Source organism: Callithrix jacchus, chromosome 17 (assembly GCF_049354715.1).
Source record: "Callithrix jacchus isolate 240 chromosome 17, calJac240_pri, whole genome shotgun sequence".
Taxonomy (NCBI): domain Eukaryota; kingdom Metazoa; phylum Chordata; class Mammalia; order Primates; family Cebidae; genus Callithrix; species Callithrix jacchus.
This window is the reverse complement of record NC_133518.1, coordinates 20024473-20049011: the sequence shown is the minus strand read 5'-3', so window position 1 is coordinate 20049011 and position 24539 is coordinate 20024473. Positions and strand designations below refer to the sequence as shown.

Sequence of the window (24539 nt, the reverse complement as noted above, 5' to 3'; positions counted from 1 at the left end):
GAACATTTAGTTCTTGCTGCTTTTCACAGCAAGCCACTGTTGAAAATGATATATGTGGCTAAAAGTCTTAATCCTCTCATATTTTCTTTTAATTTTCAGGCTGTCAAATTAATGCCAATAAAATATTCACCAGTTGACAGTCTATGAGAACAAATTTCTTTCTAGAATTCCTATTATTCAAAACTTATTTAACCTTCATATGACCCCTTTAACAGAATTACCAACTCTGAGGTTGTCAATAAGAAAATACAATTCAGAGTGAAAAGAATGAATAAAATTGTGACAGGTGACACTGGAAACAAATTTGAAATGATATTGTGTATTGTAAAATTATTATTTCTCCTGTCACATCTTTATTTCCTAAAGCAACCTAGAGTTTTCAGTTTATTCATACTTCTTATTTATTTTGACTTAGAAACACTAACAATGCATTTAATTAAATAGATTATGATGCAAGCATTGTTGCTGTATTTCAAAAAATGACATAAAATAAACATTTAAACTGTTGTGGCCTTTTTTGTGTGTACCAAAAGCAGCCAAAATATGAGTGACTATTTATCAAATAACTCTTATATTTAGGTATATCCAAATACCTTCTATTAAGGTATATTATATAATTCTTAGATTTAAGCATTAGGATTTACAGAAATATTTCAGGAAGTATAGCTGTCTATCTAGCAATAGAGGCATTTCATATTTATGCAGACTATCATTCCAAGACTGAATAGATAAAAACATCCAAATTATATCATTAGAGTCAGCAATTAAGAATTTTAGGTTGTTACAGCCGTATTGCTTCTCTAGTTGAATCTGATTATAACAATATAATCAACAAGCAGAGAGACACATATACAACCTTGTTTGTCTGATCTATTCTAGTTGGCACCCTTACCTGGGGAAAAGTCACAGAAGCCCATGACAAAAAGTGGACAATTATTTAAATTGTCCTTCCTCTTTCACCACAATCATTTTTTGTACCAAAAATATTAAGGTCCTACCTTCATTCATTCAAGATAAAATTTATATTTTATCATTCAAAGCCCTTCATAATGGCTTATTGGTTCATTTTTTTCATACACATTTCTAGCTACTCTTCTATAAAAACCTTGAACACAAGCCACTCCAGTATGTCTGGTTTCAGAAGAAATATTTTCTCTTACTTTTGTGCTTTTCTTCATCTTCCAGGAAAGTTATTTCCTGACTTCTATATCTGGCAAACTCCCAATCATCCTTCAAAACTTACCTCAGGCATTATCTTTTCCGAAATATTATTTTCCATATGACACTGTGGATTAGAAGTTTCTTCAATGTATCCCCACCATAGTATTATGTGTTCTCTCCCATATTAGCAGTTGCATTCTATGGTAATTGATAAATATAGAATTAATGGAGGCATAGAGATTATATATTTGGAAAAGTAGATTGTGGGGAGTCGGTCTGACCTGCATTCAACACTATCCCTAAGTGTTGAGCAAGTCAATGAATGATATTTAGCCTTGTGTTTCTCTTCTGTAAAATGAAGGATAAAAGTTTATGCAATAAAAGAAAGTTTTGCCAATAACTATCTATGATTAATGAAGAGCGACAGAGAAACACAGAGAAAAAGAGGGGAAGAAACTCAGAATAGAAAATGATATGATTTATACAGCATAGGATTTTACCATCTAACCATAACAAGAAAGTAAAAAAAATATTTTTTTCTAACTTTGAAAATTTAAGACTTAAGAAATAATGATAATAGGTAAAATGATAATTCAAGAAAATGTTGCTAAATTATTGGAATAAAAGAGCAAGGTTCATGAAATGTTCTTTTCAAAGAGATTTTTTAGTTTATAAATTTCAGACAATAGTAAATTTTGGATAGAGCCATCAGTGTAGTTAACTTAAATGAAGAAAAATAGTTTTCTAGTTATGTGAATTTATATACTTCAGAAGAAAATATATATATATAAGTAGATAACATACATGTTTTACTAAATAATATTTTATGATTAAAAATTGTGTAATAAGGATTGTATATTATACTATTTTATAAAATTATATCTAAATTTATTCTATCACTTGGGTAATGTTTAGCTCATTTCCAGTTCCACTATCATAAATCACCTATTAGATACATATGTGTGTGTGTGAATACGTGTGTATGTGTGTAGATGTTTATTGATAATGTTTTATTATGCATTATTTCTCCTGAAAAAATTTCTAGAAATGTAATTTTTAAAATTATGACTAAGATTTATGTACAAATTATCAAATATCTTTACAGATAGAGATAGATCATACACAAAAGCAATCTCACTGGTATTGGATAGAAGACTTCCATGCATTACACTTTTCCAATCATTAATTCATATTGCTTTTAGAGAACTTATGTTAATTTGAACAACGTACTAATTACTTTTTATATATTATTTTATTTTTATGTAGTAAAATATTTTTGGAACTAACCATATGTCTTTTAATTATGTTTTCTTGGATCTCAAGAGCATTTTTGGTCCAACTAAATTGCTTAATTTCCTATTATAGTCATTTGAAACTATTTTTCAGGAACCCCAATTATTCTTATTTTAAATCACATTCCTCTTTAATTCATAACGAAGACCATTCTGCATCATTTTAACAATCATTTCTCACTGTCCATACAAATAAAGGCAACCTAGATCTCAGTTTTTAAATCATTGATTAAATCTTTATCCTCAAATCACATCTTTCTTCCTATAAAATACTTATTGGATTATAGTTTAGGTTTTGTTTCATTCATTTTTTTCCTCTATCTATGCATTCATTCATGTAGTTCCAAAATCAAAATGTTTGAGAATACATAAGTAATGAGCAGAATTGTATGCTTTAGAAATTCATATGCTGAAGCCCTAATTCACAATGTGACTGGATTTGAAGATAAGCCTTTAAGGAGGTAATTAAGGTTAAATAATTTCATAAAAGTGGGCCTCTAAATTTTTTAGGATGAGTGTCCTTACAAGAAGAGTTAGAGACACTGAAGATCTCTTGTTTTTCTGCACATGCTTGCAAAAGAAAAGTCATGAGAGGACACAGTGAGAAGGTGGCCACTGGCAAACTGAAGGCAGAGTCCTTACCAGAAACTAACGCTACTTCCCTCTCGATCTTGAAATTCCAGCCTCCATACTGAGAAAATAAATTTCTGTAGTTTAATCTAATCTACTCTGTGGTATTTTGCTTTAGCAGCCTAAGAAAACTAATGCAACATGAAATACAAACTTTTCTTCAGGCCCCTTCCAGTCCCTATTTCATTTAAACAGAAGCAGCAATTTTACTGATTTCAGAGTTCTTCTAGACATAATTGTTGCATGTATAAGTAAACACAGGCATACTCATACCTTTTCATTTATTTCTTATAAATGATACAACATATTACATATGCTGCCATTACATTGTTTTTATTAACCTGTAAAAAGTTACCTAACAGTGTTGATGCTCTTGTTCCAAGGACTACGTTTTGAAACACAAAACTCTAAAACTTGACCATAAACCCAAGTATTATTCTTAACTTTATCAGCCAAAACTACTCCCAGCTTAAGCAGCGGTTTTCTACATTTTTGAAAAATGGTACTTTTCTAGATGTTGAAACTTGAAAAAGGTGTTCCAATGGTGAATAAATTAAAAATAGATGCCCCACTTGGATGGATATATTAGGAGATTATACACCCTCTGTTGGAATGTATAATTCTTTTTTTTTTTATTTTTATTGCATTTTAGGTTTTGGGGTACATGTGCAGAACATGCAAGATAGTTGCATAGGTACATATATGGCAGTGTGTTCTGCTGCCTTCCTTCCCTTCACCCACATTTGGCATTTCTCCCCAGGCTATCCCTCCCCAGCTCCACCCCTGCTGTCCCTCCCCTATTTCCCCTAATAGACCCCAGTGTGTAGTACTCCCTCCCTGTGTCCATGTGTTTTCATTTTTCATCACCCGCCTATGAGTGAGAGTATGCGGTATTTCATTTTCTGTTCTTGTGTCAGTTTGCTGAGTATGATGTTCTCCAGATTCATCCATGTCCCTACAAAGGACACGAACTCATCATTTTTAATTGCTGCATAATATTCCATGGTGTATATGTGCCACATTTTCCCAGTCCAGTCTATCATCGATGGGCATTTGGGTTGGTTCCAGGTCTTTGCTATTGTAAACAGTGCTGCAATGAACATTCGTGTGCATGTGTCCTTATAGTAGAATGATTTATAGTCCTTTGGATATATACCCAGTAATGGGATTGCTGGGTCAATTGGAATTTCTATTTCTAAGGCCTTGAAGAATCACCATACTGTCTTCCACAATGGTTGAACTAATTTACACTCCCACCAGCAGTGTAAAAGTGTTCCTATTTCTCCACATCCTCTCTAGCATCTGTTGTCCCCAGATTTTTTAATGATCACCATTCTAACTGGCGTGAGATGGTATCTCAATGTGGTTTTGATTTTCATCTCTCTAATGACCAGTGATGATGAGCATTTTTCCATATGTTTCTTGGCCCCATGTATGTATTCAATATAGTGCTGGAAGTTCTAGCCAGAACAATCAGGCAAGAAAAAGAAAGAAAGGGTACTCAGATAGGAAAGGTGGAAGCCAAATTGTCTCTATTTGCAGACGACATGATAGTATACCTAGAAGACCACATCATCTCAGCCCAAAAACTCCTGAAACTGATAAGCAACTTCAGCAAAGTCTCAGGATATAAAATCAATGTGCAAAAATTACAAACATTCCTATACACCAATAACAGACTTAAAGAGAGCCAAATCAAGGACAAACTGCCATTCACAATTGCTACAAAAAGAATAAAATACCTAGGAATACAACTCACAAGGAACGTAAGGGACCTCTTCAAGGAAAACTACAAACCACTGCCCAACGAAATAAGAGAGGACACAAACAGATGGAGAAACATTCCATGTTCATGGTTAGGAAGAATTAATATCGTGAAAATGGCTATACTGCCCAAAGTAATTTATAGAATCAACGCTATCTCCATCAAGCTACCAATGACTTTCTTCACAGAACTGGAAAAAACCACCATGAACTTCATATGGAACCAAAAGAGAGCCTGCTGATTGAGTTCATCTTCAAGATCAATAAGACCTACCACAGAGGTCAGAACACTATATATATTACAAGTGAAAGCTTGAATGTAATCATAGAACTTAATGGTAACCTTTAATGCAGTCATTTATTAGATTTTGTTAAAGTATTAACACAGTTCACAAGTAAAAAGAAACTAAAACACGCTTATCTATGATACAACTTTAAAAAATTGTCTGTGGCTCATTAAAATAGGTAGTGTCTTCCTGGGCACAGAGTCAGAATCCATTTCTTACTCTCACTTCTATTTAAGTGTAGCCATGTATCTAAGTTCTAAATGATGTTCACTACAGCGTTACAACAATGCCTCCTAGTGAATCATGCCTCTGCACATTGTTTTGCAAGGTGACTTTACAACTCTTTATATCAAAAGATGGAGTTCATTTCAAACATCTTTTAATTCAGTCTGGCCTTGGGATTTGTTTTGAGCAACGGAATGTGGCAGATATAATGTTCTGACCTCTGTGGTAGGTCTTATTGATCTTGAAGCTTCTGTTTGCATCCTTCACCTCCCACTTGCATTTTAGCAATGCCTATGCTTTGGAGAAGACTAAAATGGAAGGCTACTTGACCAGGTCCCAACAGATCCATCAGCTGAATGCAGCCAATGACTTAGCCAAAACAGGACCAGAAGATGAACTCAATCAGCCCACAAAATGATGTGTATGGGGGGAAACATTGTAATCGTTTTGGGACATGGAGTGCTGGGGTGATCCTTTACACAGAATTAGAAGATACAGACAATGACAATTGCAAAAAAAAAAAACATTTCCAGGACTGACCCAAAAATACTCTCTTCCTATTCTCTTTAGCTGGAATGGAGATGATTCCCAAAAGACCTTAGAAGCCATTTATTGAAGATAGCAAAGCCCCAAGACCCTGATTTCTGAATGATCAGCCATGAACATAGAGACTAGGTAAGTGCAGAAACATTAACAAGAAATAAAAACTGTATTTTAGTCATTATACATTTTGAGTTTTATTACAGAAGTTAACTTATACTGATATAACAGCAGTAATACTGTTAATATAATATAATCTTTGGCATTTGTTTAGCTAATATCTAGTTTGAGAAATATGTTATTTATGAAGAAATACCTTTTGTGAAAAATTATTGGTTCTTTTTTATATAATTGTATTTGCAATATAAATTAATTTTTTTGCACTAAAACATTTTGGGTAAATTGAGAAAACTTCAGAGTAGGAAAGTAGTTATCTATCATTCCAATACTGATATGTTTTATTTCTTGCATATGTGTATTTTTAATATAAATTTATGCTTTTAAGCTAACATTATATTACATGTAATTTCTATCCTAATTCATAACTTTTCAAAATGGTTGCATCACACTCCATCTAGTGGATGCAGCATAACATTTTTATGCCTTTTCATTAATAATTTAAGATCCAAATACTCAGTGTTGTAATTCTGTAATGAGCATTTTTGTAAACATAGCTTTTTCTTTTTATGTCACTCTATTATTTGCTACTCTTAAACTCAACATTTTATTACCTATGTTATTATTAAAATTATTTACTCCATTTAATATGCTACACATATTAAGTTTATTGCTTTAAGTTTCTGTTATGGTTAAGTTAAATACAATAACATTAATGTAATGTTGAATACTTCTTTATCAGACACTATAGTTTCCCCTCAATTTCTAAGCTTCATCACTATATAGAATGTGAAATAATGATTACTACTTTCTCCCCAAAAAAATGTTTAAATCGTTATTCCCCCCAAAATAGTTTAATGCTTTGTATGTCTTTTTTCTTTATGATTAAAATATTTATTTTCTAAAAACCAAGAACACTTTTGTTCCGCTGAACCATGTTCTCCGTATCATATTGCCCCCAAGAAACAACTATTTCATGTAATGCAATAAGATACTCCCATCTAACACCCTATCATTGATTTCTTCACGTCTTCTTCTGTTTGAAATATTTCTACTTAAGTATATTGCTGACACCTGAAATGTATAATTTTAAAACAACATAAATTACCTTTTCTGTCAGTGGATACTTTTCTCAATGTTTCCATTACTTTTAAAATGTTGTCAACATCCTCAAGCTTACCCATATATTTCTCCTGCAATTCAGACTTCTGTGTTTTTCACTAACTGGCCAATAGGCTCCTAAAATAAATATACATCCAAAATAAAACCAATCATTTTTTCTTTTTCATCTACTTTGAGTTTTGATTTTTTCTTCTCTGTAAGTAGTTATGTCAATTCAAGACATTCAAACCGAAAACCAAATAATCATACTCAAGCTACCAACACTTTTCTTAGCTATCACCAGGAATTTTATTACTTTTTTTATTGGTTTTGTTTATTTTTCCTTGTTGAAATATTTATTGACATATAAAATGCATATAGAAAGTACAGAAATATTAAAAAGCTTTATGAATTTGTACCAATGAAGTACATATTTATAAGCAGGACTCATTTAAGGAGAATAACATTGTTAGTATATGAGAAAACTCTGTTAATGCCTGCATTCAGTCATTAAATTCCATGATACTAATTTTCTTTCATTTTTTAAAATTTAATTTCTGGGATACATGTGCAGAATGTGCAGGTTTGTTACATAAGTATACATGTGCTGTGGTAGTTTGATGCACCCATCAACCCATCATCTACATTAGGTGTTTCTCCTAATTCTTTCTCTCCCCTAGTGCCCCACCCCCCAACAGGTCCCAGTATGTGATATTTCCCTCTCTGTGTCCATGTGTTCTCATTGTTCAACTCCCACTTATGAGTGAGAACATGTAGTGTTTATTTTCTGTTCTTGTGTTAGTTTGCTAAGAATGACGATTTCCAGCTTTATCCATGTTCCTGCAAAGGACAGGAACCTTTTTACGGCTGCATAGTATTCCATGGTGTATATGTGCCACATTTTCTTTATCCAGTCTATCACTGATGGGCATTTGGGTTGGTTCCCAAATGTTAGGTCAAATGGTATTTCTGATTCAAGATCCTTGCAGAATCACCAAACTGTCTTCCACAATGTTTGAACTAATTTACACTCCCACCAATGGTGTAAAAGTGTTTCTGTTTCTCCATATCTTCTCCAGCATCTGGTGATTACTCACTTTTTAATGATCACAGTTATAACTGGTGTGCGATGGTATCTCATTGTGGTTTTCGTTTGCATTTCTCTAATGACCAGTGATGATGAGGGTTTTTTTTTTCCCCCAAGTTTTTTGGCCACATAAATGTCTTTTTTTGAGAAGTGTCTGTTCATATCCTTCACCCACTTGTTGATAGGGTTGTTTGATTTTTTTCTTATAAATTTGTTTATGTCCCTGGTAGATTCTGGATATTAGACCTTTGTCAGATGGATAGATTACAAAAATGTTCTCCTATTCTGTAAGTTGCCTATTCACTCTGATGATAGTTTCTTTTGCTGTGCAGGAGCTCTTTAGTTGAATTAGATCCAATTTATATATTTTGGCTTTTGATGTCATTGCTTTTGGTGTTTTAGTCATGAAGTCTTTGGCCATGCCTGTGTCCCAAATGGTATTACCTAGGTTTTCTTCTAGGGTTTTTATAGTTATAGGTCTTATATTTACCTCTTAATTCATCTTGAGCTTTTTTTTGTATACATGGTAAGGAAGGGGTTCAGTTTTGGTTTCCTGCATATGACTAACATATGCAGTTTCCCCAACACCACGTATTAAATAGGGAATTCTTTCCCCTTTGCTCGTTTCTGTTAGGTTTGTCAAAGATCAGATGGTGTAGATATGAGGTGTTATTTCTGAGGTCTCTGTTCTGTTCCATTGGTCTATATATCTGCTTTGGTACCAGTACCATGCTATTTTTCTTACTGTAGCTTTATAGTATAGTTTGAAGTCAGGTAGCAGGATGCCTCCAGCTTTGTTCTTTTTGCTTAGAATTGTCTTGGCTATATGGGCTCTTTATGGTTCCATATGAAATTTAAAGCAGTTTTTTCTAATTTTGTGAAGAAAATCAGTGGTAGCTTGATGGGGATAGCATTCAATCTATACGTTACTTTGGGCAATATGGACATCTTCATGACAATGATTCTTTCTAACCATGAGCATGGAATGTTTTTTTTCATTTATTTGTGTCCTCTCTTATTACCTTGAGCAGTGGTTGGTAATTTTCCTTAAAGAGGTTCTTTACATCCCTTGTAAGTTGTGTTCCTGGGTATTTTATTCTTTTGTAGCAATTAGGAATGGGAGTTTACTCATGATTTGGCTATTTGTCTATTATTGGTTTATAAGAAAGCTTGTGATTTTTGCCCATTGATTTTGTAACCTGAGACTTTGCCAAAGTTGCTTATCAGCTTAAGGAGTTTTGGGGCTAATATGATGGGGTTTTCTAAATACACAATCATGTTATCTGCAGAGACCCTTTGACTTCCTCTCTTCCTGTTAAAACATGCTTTCTTTCTTTCTCTTGCCTCATTGCCCTGGCCAGAACTTCCAAGACTATGTTGAATAGGAGTGGTGAGAGAGGGCATTCTTGTCTTGTGCCAGTTTTCAATGGAAATGTTTCCAGCTTTTTCCCATTCAGTATGATATAGCTGTGGTTTTGTCATAAATGGTTATTATTTTGAGATATGTTTCATCAATGTCTAGTTTATTAGTGTTTTCAGCATGAAGCAATATTGAATTTTATCAAAGGCCTTTTCTGATTCTATTGAGAAAATCATGTGTTTCTTTTTGTCATTGGTTCTGTTTATGTGATGGATTATGTTTATTAATTTGAGTGTGTTGAATCAGCCTTGCATCCCAGGGATGAAGCTGACTTGATTGTGGTGGATAAGTTTTTTGATGTGCTGCTGGACTCAGTTTGTCAGAATTTTACTGAGGATTTTCACTTCGATGTTCATCATGGATATTGGCCTGCAATTTTCTTTTTTTTGTTTTGTCTCTGCCAGGTTTTGGTATCAGGATGATCATGGCCTCATAAAATGAGTTAGGAAAGATTTCCTCTTTCTGTATTGCTTGGAATAGTTTCAGAAGGAATGGTACCAGCTCCTCTTTGTACCTGTGGTAGAATTTGGCTGTGAATCTGTCTGGTCCTGGGCTTTATTTGGTTGGTAGGCTATTAATTACTGCCTCAATTTTAGAACTTGTTATTGGTCTATTCAGGGATTTAACTTCTTCTTAGTTTAGTCTTGGGAGTGTGTATGTGTCTAGGAATTTATCTATTTCTTCTAGATTTTCTAGTTTTTTGCGTAGAAGTGTTACTGTATTCTCTGATAATAGTTTGTGTTTCTGTGGGATCAGTGGTGATGCTCCCTTTACCATTTTTTATTGTGTCTATTTGATTCTTCTCTCTTTTCTACTTTGTCTGATGAGCAGTTTATCTATTTTGTTATTTTTTTCAAAAAACAAGCTCCTGAATTCATTGATTTTTTATGAGTTATTTTTGTGTCTCTATCTCCTTCAGTTCTGCTCTGATATTAGTTATGTTTTGTCTTCTGTTAGCTTTTGAATTTGTTTGCTCTTGCTTCTCTAGTTATTTTAATTGTGATGTTAGGGTGTCAATTTAAATTCTTTCCCACTTTATTATGTGGGCATTTAGTATTATGAATTATCCTCTAAACACTGCTTTAGCAGTGTCCCAGAAATTTTGGTAGGTTGTGTCTTTGTTCTCATTGTTTTCAAAAAACTAATTTATTTCTGCCTTAATTTTGTTATTTACCTAGTAGTCATTCAGGAGCAGGTTGTTCAGCTTTCTTGTAGGTGTGTAGTTTTGAGTGAATTTGTTAACCCTAAATTCTAATGTGATTGCACTGTGGTGCGAGACTGAGAGACTGTTATGATTTTTGTTCTTTTGCATTTACTGAGGAGTGTTTTATTTCCAGTTATTGGTGAATTTGGTATGTTTTTGCAGTGGTTTGTATGAGTTTTTCTTTCCATGTTCAGTGTTTCCTTCAGTAGCTCCTGTAAGGCAGGCCTGGTGGTGACAAAATCTTTCAGCATTTGTTTGTCTGTAAAGGATTTTATTTCTCCTTCACTTATGAAGCTTAGTTTGGCTGGATATGAAATTCTGGCTTAAAAATTCTTTTCTTTAAAGATGTTGAATATTGCCCCAATTCTCTTAAGGTTTGTAGGGTTTCTGTGGAGAGATGTGCTGTGAATCTGATGGGCTTCCCTTTGTGAGTAACCCAACCTTTCTCTCTGGCTGCCCTTAGCATTTTTTCCTTCGTTTCAACTCTGGTGAATCTGACAATTAGGTCTTGGGGTTGCTCTTCTTGAGGATTATCTTTGTAGTGTTCTCTAGTTGCTGAATTTGAAAGTTGTTCTGCCTCACCAGATTGGAGAAGTTCTCCTGGATGATATCCTGAAGAGTGTTTCCAATTTGGTTTCATTCTCCCCATTACTTTCAGGTATACCAATCAAATGTAGATTTGGTCTTTTTGCATAATCCCTTATTTATTGGAGGCTTTGTTCAATTCTTTTCACTCTTTTTTCTCTACTCTTGCCTTCTCCCTTTATTTCATTGAGTTGGTCTTCAGTCTCTGATATCCTTTCATCCATCCACTTGGTCGATTTGGCTGTTAACACTTGTGTATGCTTCGCAAGGTTCTCCTGTTCTGTTTTTCAGCTCCATCAAGTCACTTATGTTCTTCTCTAATCTGGTTATTCTAGTTAGCATTTTGTCTTTAGACCGTGGAAAAAGCCCAGGGCATGACACTAATTTTTAACACCATAGATTGATTTCTGCTGTTTTTAAAATTATATAAATTACACAATATATTATTTACCATTTTACATTTATGTTTTTCATCCAAGTTGACTTTAGTCCCAGTTTTTTCATTGTTGTCACTATATTCTATTCAATGTGTGCAAAAAAATTAATGTCAATAAAATGGATGATAGATCTTTGTCTTTTGGAGGGGATTATTTTAATAGAGTTTCTGTGCATGTACCTGTACATAATTTATTGTGTACTTATTTATATATATGCTGAAAATAGAAATAGAATTTCAGAGTCTCTCTCTCTCTCTCTATATATATATATGTATATATATATTTGAGCTAATTAAGTAAGGTAAAAGTAGAATTTTTACCTTATATATATTTATAGATATATATATCTACAAATATATGTAGATATATACATCTATAAATATATATGTATCTCTCTCTATATATATATACACACAAATATATGTAGATATGTATATCTATTTTTATCTACATATCTACATTTAGATAGATATATATATCTAAATATATATATGTATATATATTTATATATGTAGATATGTAGATAAAATATATCTATATGTAGATATATATGTAGATATATATATATATATTTTATACATATATTCAATACATAACTCATAGAGTTATATATATATATACATATATTTTTATATATATCTACATATATTTATATATCTAGATATATATAGAGAGAGAGAGAAAGAGAGAGAGCGAGATGATAGATAGACAGATGATAAGGACAGACAGACAGATTCAGTTTTATTTGATACTGCAAATGGTTTATGGGAGTGTTGACACAAACTTGTGTTTCCAGCATTGGTATACAAGCAAGGGTTGCAGTCATATTACATCTTTTCAAACATTTTAGATTGTTTGTCTGTTTTTTCTCTTCTACTTTTGCCATTCCTGTGAGTGTATAGTGGTTTTATAGATTTAATTTAAATTTTCCAATGAAATTCAGTGACCTTTAATCTGAATATTCTTTTATGAAATAGCAGTATTTTCATGAAATTCTTTCTCATTCTTAGTAGAATTTCATTACATATTTTCTCTATGAGTTATGTATTGAATATATGTATAAAATATTTTCTCCCACATAATGGCTTTTTATTGTCTTAATGCTGTGTGTTATATATAATCCAATTTATGCTTTTATCTCCTTTATAATTACTGCTGTTAGTATTCAGTGTGAGAAAGCTCTCTATACCCCACAGTTATTAAGATAATCTTTTGATTTTCTACTAAAATTCTACTTTTACCTTACTTAATTAGCTCAAAATTCACCTGGAAAAAAATAGTTTTTTTTATTTTTTAACTTAGGGTCGAGTGTATTTTTTTTTAATGTATTGACACAAAATTGAGCCTATATCACATATGCAGAAGACTATCTTTTCTTTACTGTTCCTCTTTTTAATAAACCATATGATATAATATTTGTTATTCTGTTTTGAGTTTCCTGTTTTGTTCCACCAATTTATCTTTCATTATGCTGATAACATAGCATCTTAGTTACCATATTTTTATAGTAACTCTTGATAAGATAGCTACAGTTAAAGAGCTTTGTTGATCTTCTTCAAAATCAGCTTAGTTGCTATCAGCCCTTTACAGTTCCATAAAAAATTAATTAAACTTTTTATTTTCTATGAAAAACCTTGTTGAGAATTTGCAAAGATTGTATTAAATCTTTAGAATACTTTGGGGGAGATTGACATCATTATAACCTTGAGTGTTTCAACTCATGCACATTTTGTATTTCTTCATTTATTTAAATATTTTATTTTATTTTATTTTTTACTTTGAATGTAGAGGTAATATGGGTTGTATGATGTATTTACTCATAGATATTTGAACTTTTTCTTACCATGGTACTTTTTAAAAAATAATTTTCTGATAGCCAAGTACAGTGGTGCATTCCTGTCATCTCAGCTAGTTGTGAGGCTGAGTTGGGCAGATTGCATAAGCCCAAGAGTTTAATGCAATTCTGGGCAACATAGCAAAACCCTGTGTCTAAAATTTTTAGTTTTTATTTGTTCATTGCTAGTGTTTAAAAACTGGAAGTAATCTTTGTATATTGACCTTGTATTAGCAATTTTGTTATATTCATATTTTTATATTACAAACCTCAAAAGATATGTTTATATTTAATCCATAGCATGATAAATTATGCAGATTTTTCTGTACTTAATAGACTGAGGAAGATTTCATACCAGTTTCCTAAAAGCTTCTATAATTAATATTTGCTAAATTTTACTATATGCTTTTCTTGTATCTTTTTCTGAACAGTTTAATTTTTGAATGTTAAACCATTAGATTTTTTTTTGTTTGTTTTAGTCTGTTCATGATATTATAACAAAATCGCTTAGACTGGCCATTCAATAGGAACAAAAGTTTTTTTCCTTAAAATTCTGGAAAATGTGGGGACAAAGATAAAGGTGCTGTCAGATTCGGTGTATTGGGATGCATTGAGGGATGCCCTTTGCTCATTGGCACTGTTTTTTTTTTATTTTGGTGTTTTCATGTTTCCTTTTCTTAACTTTTATTTTAGGTTCTAGGTTATATGTGAAGATTTGTTTCATAGGTAAACTCATATTACAGGTGTTTGTTGTATAGATTATTTTATTACACAGGTATTAAGCCTAGTACCCAATAGTTATCTTTTCCACTCTTCTCCCTGCTCCCATCCTCCACCCTCAAAAAGCCCCAGTTTCTCTTGTTTCCTTTTTTGTGTTCATGAATTCTTATCATTTAGCTACCACTTACAAGTGAAAACATGTGGTATTTGGTTTTCTGTTCTTGTTTCACTTTGTTAAGGAGCATAGCTTCCAGTTCCATCCATGTTCCTGCAAAATACATGACCTCATGTTTTTAATGAGTGTATAGTGTCTCATGGTGTGTATGTACCATGTTTTCTTTATTCCGTCATTGATAGGCATTTAGGTTGATTCCATGTTTTTGCCCTTGTGAAAGTGCTGCAATAGACATTTGTGTCCATTAAGTCTTTATGGTAGAATCACTTGTAGTCCTTTGAGTGTGTACCTAATAATGGGATTGCTGGGTTGAATGGTAGTTCTGCTTTTAGCTCTTTGGGGAATTGCCATACTGCTTTTACAATAGTTGAATTAATTTACACTCCCACTAACAGTGTATTAAGTGTTCCCTTTTCTCCACAACCTTGCCAGTATCTGTTAGTTTTTAACTTTGTGGTAACCATTCTGAGTGGTGTGAGATGGTATTTCACTGTGGATTTAATATGCATTTCTCTAATGACCAGTGATGTTGTGCTTTTTTTCATATGCTTATGGCCACATGTACGTCTTCTTTTGAAAATTGTCTTTTCATGTCCTTTGCCCACTTTTTAATGGTGTTGTTTGTTTTTCTCTTGTAAATTTAATTTCCTAATAGATGCAGGATAGTAGACTTTTGCTAGATGCATAGTTTTCAAATCTTCTCCCATTCTGTTGGTTATCTGTTTACTCTGTTGAAAGTTTCTTTGTAAGCCTTACTAGGACTCCTCAATTTTGACATATATATTCTTTTCTCCTGACTCAAGGTTTGAATGACAAGAATATTGTCATGTTTTCTATATTTGCCACAAGATAGAATAAAATACCCATCAACTCTCCTTACACACATACTTTTTAATGAATTGATTAAACTACTCACATCTCCAGTGGCTAATTTAGGATGATACAGAAATACATATGTTTTTAAATATATATCAAGAGCATATTAAGCAATTCCACAGCCCAGATGAATAATATTTTTACCAATGAAATTTATCCTATATCCTAAAAAATAGCCAATATTTGACATAATAAAGCAAAAACCCTTTTACCTCTACTGTCAGTTTGAAACCTGTTAAATTATTCGAGAAGTGGTAAGTAAAATTTTCATTTCATCTTTTATGAAAATAAAATTGTTTGATCATGTTTCAGATCAGTATACAAAGATCTTTGCTGAATTATACACAATTATCTTAAATAAAGTATAATACAGCAAAAAGCTCACCAATATTTAGAAATGTCCCAATAACAGAATGCCAGGACCTGGGCTTGAGTTTTGTGTAAAAAGATTGTAGATGCCAAATCATCTCTATTTCTCATGTCATGATTCATTCTCCAGAGAATTATAGCAGGTACACAAATTAGAAGAGCTCTGAGTCCTACTTTTAAATTTGAAAAAGAAAATGTGTATTATCTTGCGACATAGCTTTTGAATTAATGTGTCTTTAATTTATTCTATTATTCTGGCTTAATATTTAGATATTAGGTACTTAAAATAAATAGATAAGCCACCATCATAGTAATCATGACATGAAGTACCTGGCATATTCTGAGTTATGTGTACAGGTAATTAGTCTAACTCAAGGTAATGTTCTCATAAACAGGGAGCACATATTACCAAATTTATTAATTAGTCATGCTTACACTTCTGTCATTTGGAATAATGTGTTTGTTTGAACTAAGTTCTCCTATTAATTAGGGTCATTAATGACTGTTGACAAGGGACAGTGATCTAACATTTCACCAATATTTGAGAAATGCACAGGTATTACATTTCTTAACAGCGGAATAGTCTCATTTTCTATTTTTATAGAATGACAGCCGAAGTATTAAGTTCCCTTGTACTATTTCTGCTACTGTCTTTTATTTCCTTCACCCTACTGTGTTTCCTCTACCGTTTTTATTCATATAACACTTATATCATTGTATCATAATTACTTGTTTGCATTTCTGCCTTCCTCCAGTAAAGCACATGAATCATTCTGCTTCTCGTGAGCATCCTGATTTATTGTCCAATGAATTTAAATACTCACTTATACACATATATTTCAATAAGACTTTCAAATTATTTTAACTAAATTAAATATTTTGGCTGTTAATATACACATGCAGTCATTCTTCTATGAATATATGGCACAAACATTACTTTGCATTATATATCTAAACACAAACACAAGAACTATTGTATTAATTCATTTTAATGCTGCTTATAAAGACATACCCAAGACTGGGTAATTAATAAAGAAAAAGAGGTTTGATGGACTCACAGTTCCGTGAGACTAGGGATGTCTCACAGTCATGGCGGAAGGTGAAAGCTACATCTTACATGACAGCAGCCAAGATAGAATTGAACGGGAAAACCCTTATAAAACCATCAGATCTTCAAAACAGTATGGAGGAAACCATCCCCATGATTCAAGTATCTGCCACTGGGTCCCTCCCACTGCACGTGGAAATTATGGAAGCTACAATTCAAGATGAGATTTGGATGGGGATACAGAGCCAAATTATATCAATTATAATCATAAATAAGAACATTTTCAAGATCTAATGAAAGTCTAAAAAACAGTATAGTAGTATAGTTTTAAGACTAGAAGAATAAAAATATATATCCATGCTAATGGGAGATTATTTATAAGACAATGTTTTTCATATGTGATTTCTCACTTTATTGATTACAATATTTTTTGAAATCTGCCACAAAATATCATCAACAAAATAAAAGAAAATCACATAAAATCTTAGTAAATATTTTGTTATGATTTTTTATGCAACATTTTTAGGCATTATATTCTTTCACCTAACTAAATTCAAGTATATGAATAATATTTCTACATTTTTATAACAAACTAGGGCAGCATTTCCCAGAGTGTTTCAGAAAATATAAGTCTCTGGAGATGTCCTTTTAAACAAAATGAATTAATGTTATATAGATTAAAAATAAGCATATGAAAAGGTTCACAACAACATAAATTATTAGGGAATTGCAATATATACATATTAGAATGAATATAATTAAAAAACTAAATTCAAATTGCTGATAAAGATGCAGAACAAGAATTCTCACACATGCTGGTAAGCATATATATTGGCACAGCCACTTTGAAAGATCACTTGGCTTTTTCATACAAAACCAACACTTTTACTATACAATGCAGCAATCATGCTACTAATTATTTATCCAGCCAAACTGGAAAGGTATGACCACAAAACAACCTGTATGTTATTGTTTATAGTGACTTTATTCATAGTAAAAATGGGAAACAATCAAAATGTCTTTCAATAGATGAATAAACTTGATTCCAATAAAGAAATAAATATTATTAAGCAATTTAAAAAATGAGGCTCTCAAGCCATGAAAAGGCACGAATAACCTTTTTTAATTTAATTTTAAGTTCTGGGATATATATGCAGAATGTGCAGGTTGGTTGCATAGGTACAAGTGTGCCAGGGTTATTTTCTGCACCTATCAACCTGTAACCTAGGTTTTAAGCTCCACATGAATTAGCTATTTGTCCTGATGTTCTCCTTCCCATCACCACCACACCCCAGACAAGTCACAGTGTGTAATGTTTCTCTCCCTGTGTCCATGTGTTCTCATTGTTCAACTCCCACTTACGAGTGAGAGCATGCAGTGTTTTGTTTTCTGTTCCCGTGTTAGTTTGCTGTGGATGATGGCTTCCAGCTTCACTCAAGTCACTGCAAAATACATGGTCTCATTCCTTTTGTGGTTGCATAGTATTCCATGGAGTTTTTTTACCACATTTTCTTTATCCAGTCTGTCATTGATGGGCATTTGGGTTCATTCCATGTCTTTGCTACTGTGAATAGTGCTGCAATAAACATATATGTGCATATATCTTTTTTTTTTCACATGGAGTTTCATTCTTGTTGCCCAGACAGGAGTGTAATGGCACAATATTAGCTTACTGCAACCTCTCCCTCCCAGGTTCAAGGGATTCTCCTGCCTCAGACTCCCAAGTAGCTTGGATTACAGGCATGTGCCCCCATACCCAACTAATTTTGTATTTTTTAGTAGAGACAGCATTCTCCATGTTGGTCAGGCTGGTCTTGAACTCCCGACCTTGGGATTTATATTACTTTGGGTATATACCCAGTAATGGGATTGGTGGGTCAAATGATATTTCTGGTTCTAGATCCTTGAGGAATTGCCACTGTCTTCTCCAATGGTTGAACGTATTTGCATTCCCACAACAGTGTAAAAGTGTTCCTATTTCTCTACAGTCATGCCAGTATCTGTTTTTTATTGACTTTTTAATAATCACTATTCCAACTGGTGTGAAATGGTGTCTCACTGTGATTTTGATTTGAGTTAAGCTTTTATTCATATGTTTTATGGCCACATAAATGTCTTCTTTTGAGAAATGTCTGTTAAAGTCCTTTAAACACTTTTTGCTAGTGTTGTTTTTGTTCTTGTAAATTTGTTAAGCTCCTTATAAGTTCTGGATATTACATCTTTGGCAAATGGGTAGAATGCAAAAATTTTCTCCTTTGCATTCTAGTAGGTTGCCTGTTGCCTCTGATGTATTTATTTATTTATTTATTCATTCATTCATTTATTTTGCTGGGCAGAAGCTGTTTAGTTTAATTAGATCCCATTTGTCAATTTTAGCTTTTGTTGCAATTCTTTCTGGTAATTCCATAATAAAATCTTTGCCCATGCCTATGTCCTGAATGGTGTTGCTTAGTTTTGCTTCTAGGGATTTTATGGTTTTGCATTCTACATTTAAGTCTTTAATCCATCTTGAGTTAATTTTTGTATAAAGTATACGGAAAGGGTCCAGTTTCAGTTTTCTAAATATGGCTAACCACTTTTTTCAGCACCAATTTTAAAATAGGCAATCCTTTCCTCATTGCTTGTTTCTGTCAGATTTGTCAAAGATCAGATACTTGTAGATGTGTGGTCTTATTTCTGAAGTTTCTGTTCTGTTCCATTGGTCTATACTTCTGTTTTGGTACCAGCACCATGCTGTTTTGGTTACTGTAGCCTTGTAGTATAGTTTGAAGACAGGTAGCTTGATGCTTCCAACTTTGTTATTTTTGCTTAGGATTAATTTTGATATGTTTGCTCTTTTTTTGTTTCATAAGAATTTGAAAAATTTTTTCTAATTTTGTGAAGAATGTTGGTGGTAGTTTAATGAAATTAGCATTGAATCTGTATATTACTTTGGGCAGTATCTCTGTTTTCACAATATTGATTCAATCTGTAAGGATGGAATGTTTTCTTTTTTTGTCTTCTCTTATTTCCTTGAGGAGTGGTTTGTAGTTCTACTTGAAGAGGTCCTTCACGTCCTTTGTTAAACTGTATTTCTAGGCATTTTATTCTCTTTGTAGCAACTGTGAATGGGAATTCATTCATGATTTGGCTCTTTGATCATCTATTGTTGGTATATAAGAATAACTCCTATTTTTGCACATTGATTTTGTATCCTGAGACTATGTCAAAGTTGCTTATCAGCTTAAGGAGTTTATGGACTGAGACAATGGGGTTTTCTAAATATAGGATCAGGTTGTCTGTGAACAGCTATGATTTGACTTCCTCCTCTCCTATTTGAATATATTTATTTTCTTCTCTTGCCTAATTGCCCTGGCCAGAACTTCCAATGCTATGTTGAACAGCAGTGCTAAGAGAGGGCATCCTTGCCTTGTGACAGTTTTCAAAGGGAATGCTTCTAGCTTTTGCCCATTCTGTATGATGTGGTTTTGTCATAAATAGCTCTTATTATTTTGAGATATGTTCCATCAATACTTAGTTTATTGAGAGTTTTTAACAGATAGGGATGTTGAATTTTATTGAAGGCATTTTCTGCATCTATTGCGATAATCATTTGGTTTTTGTCATAGGTTCTGTTTATGTGATGGCATATATTTATGGATTTGCTTAGGTTAAACCAGCCTTGCATCCCAGGGATAAAGCCACCTTGATCATGGTAGATAAGCTTTTGGATGTGCTATTACATTTATTTGATTTGCCAGTATTTTATTGAGGATTTTCACATTGATATTCATTAGTGATATTGGGCTTAAGTTTTCTTTTTTTGTTGTGTCTTTACCAGGTTTTGGTATCAGAATGATGCTGGCCCCATAAATGAGTTATGGAGGAGCCCCTTCTTTTCAATTGTTTGAATTATTTTTTGAAGGAATGGTACCAGCTCCTCTTTGTACTTCTGGTAGAATTCTGCTGTGAATCCATCTGATCCTGGGCTTTTTTTTTTTGTTGTTGGTAGTTTATTTATCATTGCCTCAATTTTAGAACTTGTTATTGTTCTATTTAGGGATTTGACTTCTTTCTTGTTTATTCTCAGGACGGTGTATGTGTTCAGGAATTTATTCATTTCTTCTAGATTTTCTAGTTTATTTGCATGGAGGTGTTTATAGTATTCTCTGACAGTAGTTTGTATTTCTGTGGGATTAGTGATGATATCCCCTCTATCATTTTATGTTCTATTTTACTCCTTTCTCTTTTCTTATTTATATGGCTATTTCATTAAATTTTCAAAAATTAATTTTAATTTTTATCTATTTTATTATTTTTCAAAAATCAGTTCCTGGATTCATTGATTTTTTTGGAGGGATTTTCTTGTCTCAATCTCCTTCAGTTCTGTTCTGATCTTAGTTATTTTAATTTCCAAAATATCATTTTGACAAGGGAAGAACTATTTTCTAGGTTTCACTGCCCACTAAGAACCAAAGAGAACTAGATAACCCACCATATTCACCGACAGTAACATTATCCTCAATTGATTTATGGTTGTTTCTTCGGTTTTTCTTTTTTAACTTTTCTTTTAGGCTCAGGTGTATATATGTAGGGCACATATGTGTTACATGGGTCAATTATATGTCACAAAAATTTGGTGTACAGATTATTCTATCATCCAGGGAATGAGCATACTACCTTATGGATAGTTATTTTATCCTCACCCACCTACCTCCCTCCACCTTCAAATTGACCCTGGTATCTATTAGTTCCTTCTTTGTATCTATATGTATTCAATGTTTAGCTTTCTCTTATAAGAGAGAACATACAGTATTTGATTTTCTGTTCCTGTGTTAATTTGCTTAGCAAAATGGCCTCCAGTATCAAACATCTTCTGCAAAGAACACAATAGTATTCTTTTTTATGATTGTATACTATTTCATGGTGTTTATGTACCATAATTTATTTATTCAGTCTACCATTGCTGAGAAGTTAGATTAGTTCTATATTTTTGCTATTTTAAATAGTACTGTAATGAACATAGGCATGCATTGTCTTTATGGTGTAACAATTAATATTCCTTTGGGCATATACCCATAAATAAGATGGCTGGGTTGAATGGTAATTCTGTTTAAGGTTCTTTGAGAAATCTCCAGACAGCTTATCACGGTGGCTGAACTAATTTACATTCCCACCAGGAGGGTATAAGTATTCCTGATTCTCTGCATCCTCACCAGACTGTTATTTTTTGACTTTTTAATAATGGCCATTCTGACTGGTGGGAGATGCTATTTCACTGTGCTTTTCATTTGCATTTCTCTAATGATTAGTGATGCTGATCACTTTTTATATGCTTATTGGCCATGCATATGTCTTTTTTTGAGAAGTGTCTGTTCACATTCTTTGTCTATTTTTAAAGAGGTTGTTTGATATAGTTTGCTTAGTTTTTTCTATATTGTCAATATTAGACCTTTGCTGGATGCAAAGTATGCAAACATTTTCTCTTATTCTATAGGTTGTCTGTTTATTGTCAGTAGTGTCTTTTGCTATGCAGAAGCTCTTTAGTTTAATTAGGTCCTACTTGTCAAAAATTGTTTTTGTTGTTATTTCAATTGCTTTGGGGATCTTTGTCATAAAATCTTTGCCAGGGCCTATGTCCAGAATGGTATTTTCTAGCTTTTCCTCTAGGGTTTTTATAGTTATAGGCTTTACATTTAAGTCTTTAATCTATCTTGAGTTGATTTTTGTATATTGTAAATGTAAGGGTCCAGTTTTAATCTTTGGCATATCTAGCGAGCCAGTTATCCTAGCACCCTTTGTTGAATAGAGAGTCCTTTCTTCATTGCCTGCCAGTGTCAACTTAGTCAAAGTTCATAGGGTTGTAAGTGTGCAGCTCTATTTCTGCTTTTCTGTCCTCAAGAGCTCTCCCAATGATCATCAGGAACACTTGGTTCAGTGGCTCTAAAAAAACGGAAGATAATGCTAAGCTACAGAAACTACATGTATATATACATTGTGATATAAATTACACACCTTATCTTTATTGCCAAAGTAGTTTCCTTCAATTACCTATTTTTGGTAATCTCAGCAAAATTACAATGTGAAACATAAAAGAACAAATATAAAAAATAGCTGTGCAGGACTTAATGAGCATTATGAAAATAACGTTTATTGAGTGATGTAACAATCTCAGATATTTTATATTTCTGATTCAGCTTAATATTGATCACAAATGTTTTAAGAAAATTGCTATTAGCACCAATGTAGAAAAGAGAAAACTGAGGCCCAGGTAAGTTTTCATTTGTAATAAACATTAGATGTGTAAATATACACATCTTTTATTGTACTCTTTTATTTGATCTAGAGTGTTTATGCCATTTATTATGTTAACAATTTTAAATTATCCAGTTAAATTGTATTATTAAGTACTTAGTGGTATACAAAATAATAAAGGCAATTTCTTTTTTATTGTGTGGGCATTCTAGTGGAAATTTGCTTACATTTCACAATGTTTGGATAGGCAATAATGTCACTTTGTGAATTATAAGATTATATTTTAAATGAGAACATTATTTTAATTATAGAATATCTTAAATGGAATATAAAGGCTAGCAGTGTAATTTTATTTTAATGATCTCGATTTAAAGAAGTATAGCTATCATTTTCTTAATGCTAGCAAGAGTCCCATCATTGTGCTTCCTAACACAAAGCATTCAAATTCGAATTCAAAAGCATTTTTTAAAATTTTTCTGCTTCCTTCCCTGGAGACAAAAGAAAATTATTGGAGCAGTAGTAAGAGAGATCAAACCCAATACTTTACAGAGAATGAACAACATTAGTCTCATTTGAAAAATCCCTCAAATTTAACCTTATACATGGTAATAAAAATCAGGAGTCTACTCAATTTCAGTGAGAGGCTAAACCTTTCTGTCCACCAGTGTAAGATCCTGTTCTAGTTTTCACAGTAGCTAAAACTACACCACTGGAAATGCTTTCCTTTGAAAAAAAGTGAAATCATCTCTTTTACAAATGACAGATGCTTTTGCAATATTGTACACTAGTTTCACCAGCTTTGTGACTTAAATGAATTTAATATATTACTTTGTGCTCTTACACAAGTGGCTTAGATCAATATGAAGTTTCTTTGAGCACAGAAAGGGAAGTGGAAATGAAGAGAAACAAAAGGTCTGCATTGGATGGGATTCTTTATCACTGCATGTGACTGAAATAAAAATTGAAATATCTTTAGCAAAAAAAGAAATGACTTATAAAGGTAATGAAGTATCTTATAGACTACCAGGAAATCAATACAATTAGGCCTTACAAAGAACTCATATCGAGGGTTTAATGCCAAGGCCAGGTCCCCCATCTTCCACATCTCCGTTTCTCTAGGCATTTGCTTTATCACGCTCTCTGAAGATCCACCATGTGGTTCACATGGCAGAAAACTTGACAGCATAGAGCATCTTGTTTAATATCTTATATAAAGTTTATACAGCTTCAGCCTCCAGAGAGACTGCAAGATTTAATCTCTATCTCAAGGCTTATCTTTTTTAGGAGATCGTTGTGGCCTCATCTTTTTTTTTTTTTTTTTTTTTTTTTTTTTTGAGACGGAGCTTTGCTCTTGTTACCCAGGCTGGAGTGCAATGGCGCGATCTCGGCTCACCGCAACCTCCGCCTCCTGGGCCCAGGCAATTCTCCTGCCT

At 32.8% G+C, this 24539-nt stretch overlaps 1 long non-coding RNA gene across 1 annotated transcript in view; it reads left to right on the top strand.

Annotated features, from left to right (window-relative positions):
- Window positions 1-24539, top strand: part of LOC144579878 (uncharacterized) — a 318899-nt gene that overhangs the window by 91561 nt on the left and 202799 nt on the right. The window contains exon 2 of the long non-coding RNA XR_013528449.1: window positions 5930-6034. This is a non-coding gene — a long non-coding RNA (uncharacterized LOC144579878). The remainder of the gene's footprint in view (window positions 1-5929; window positions 6035-24539) is intronic.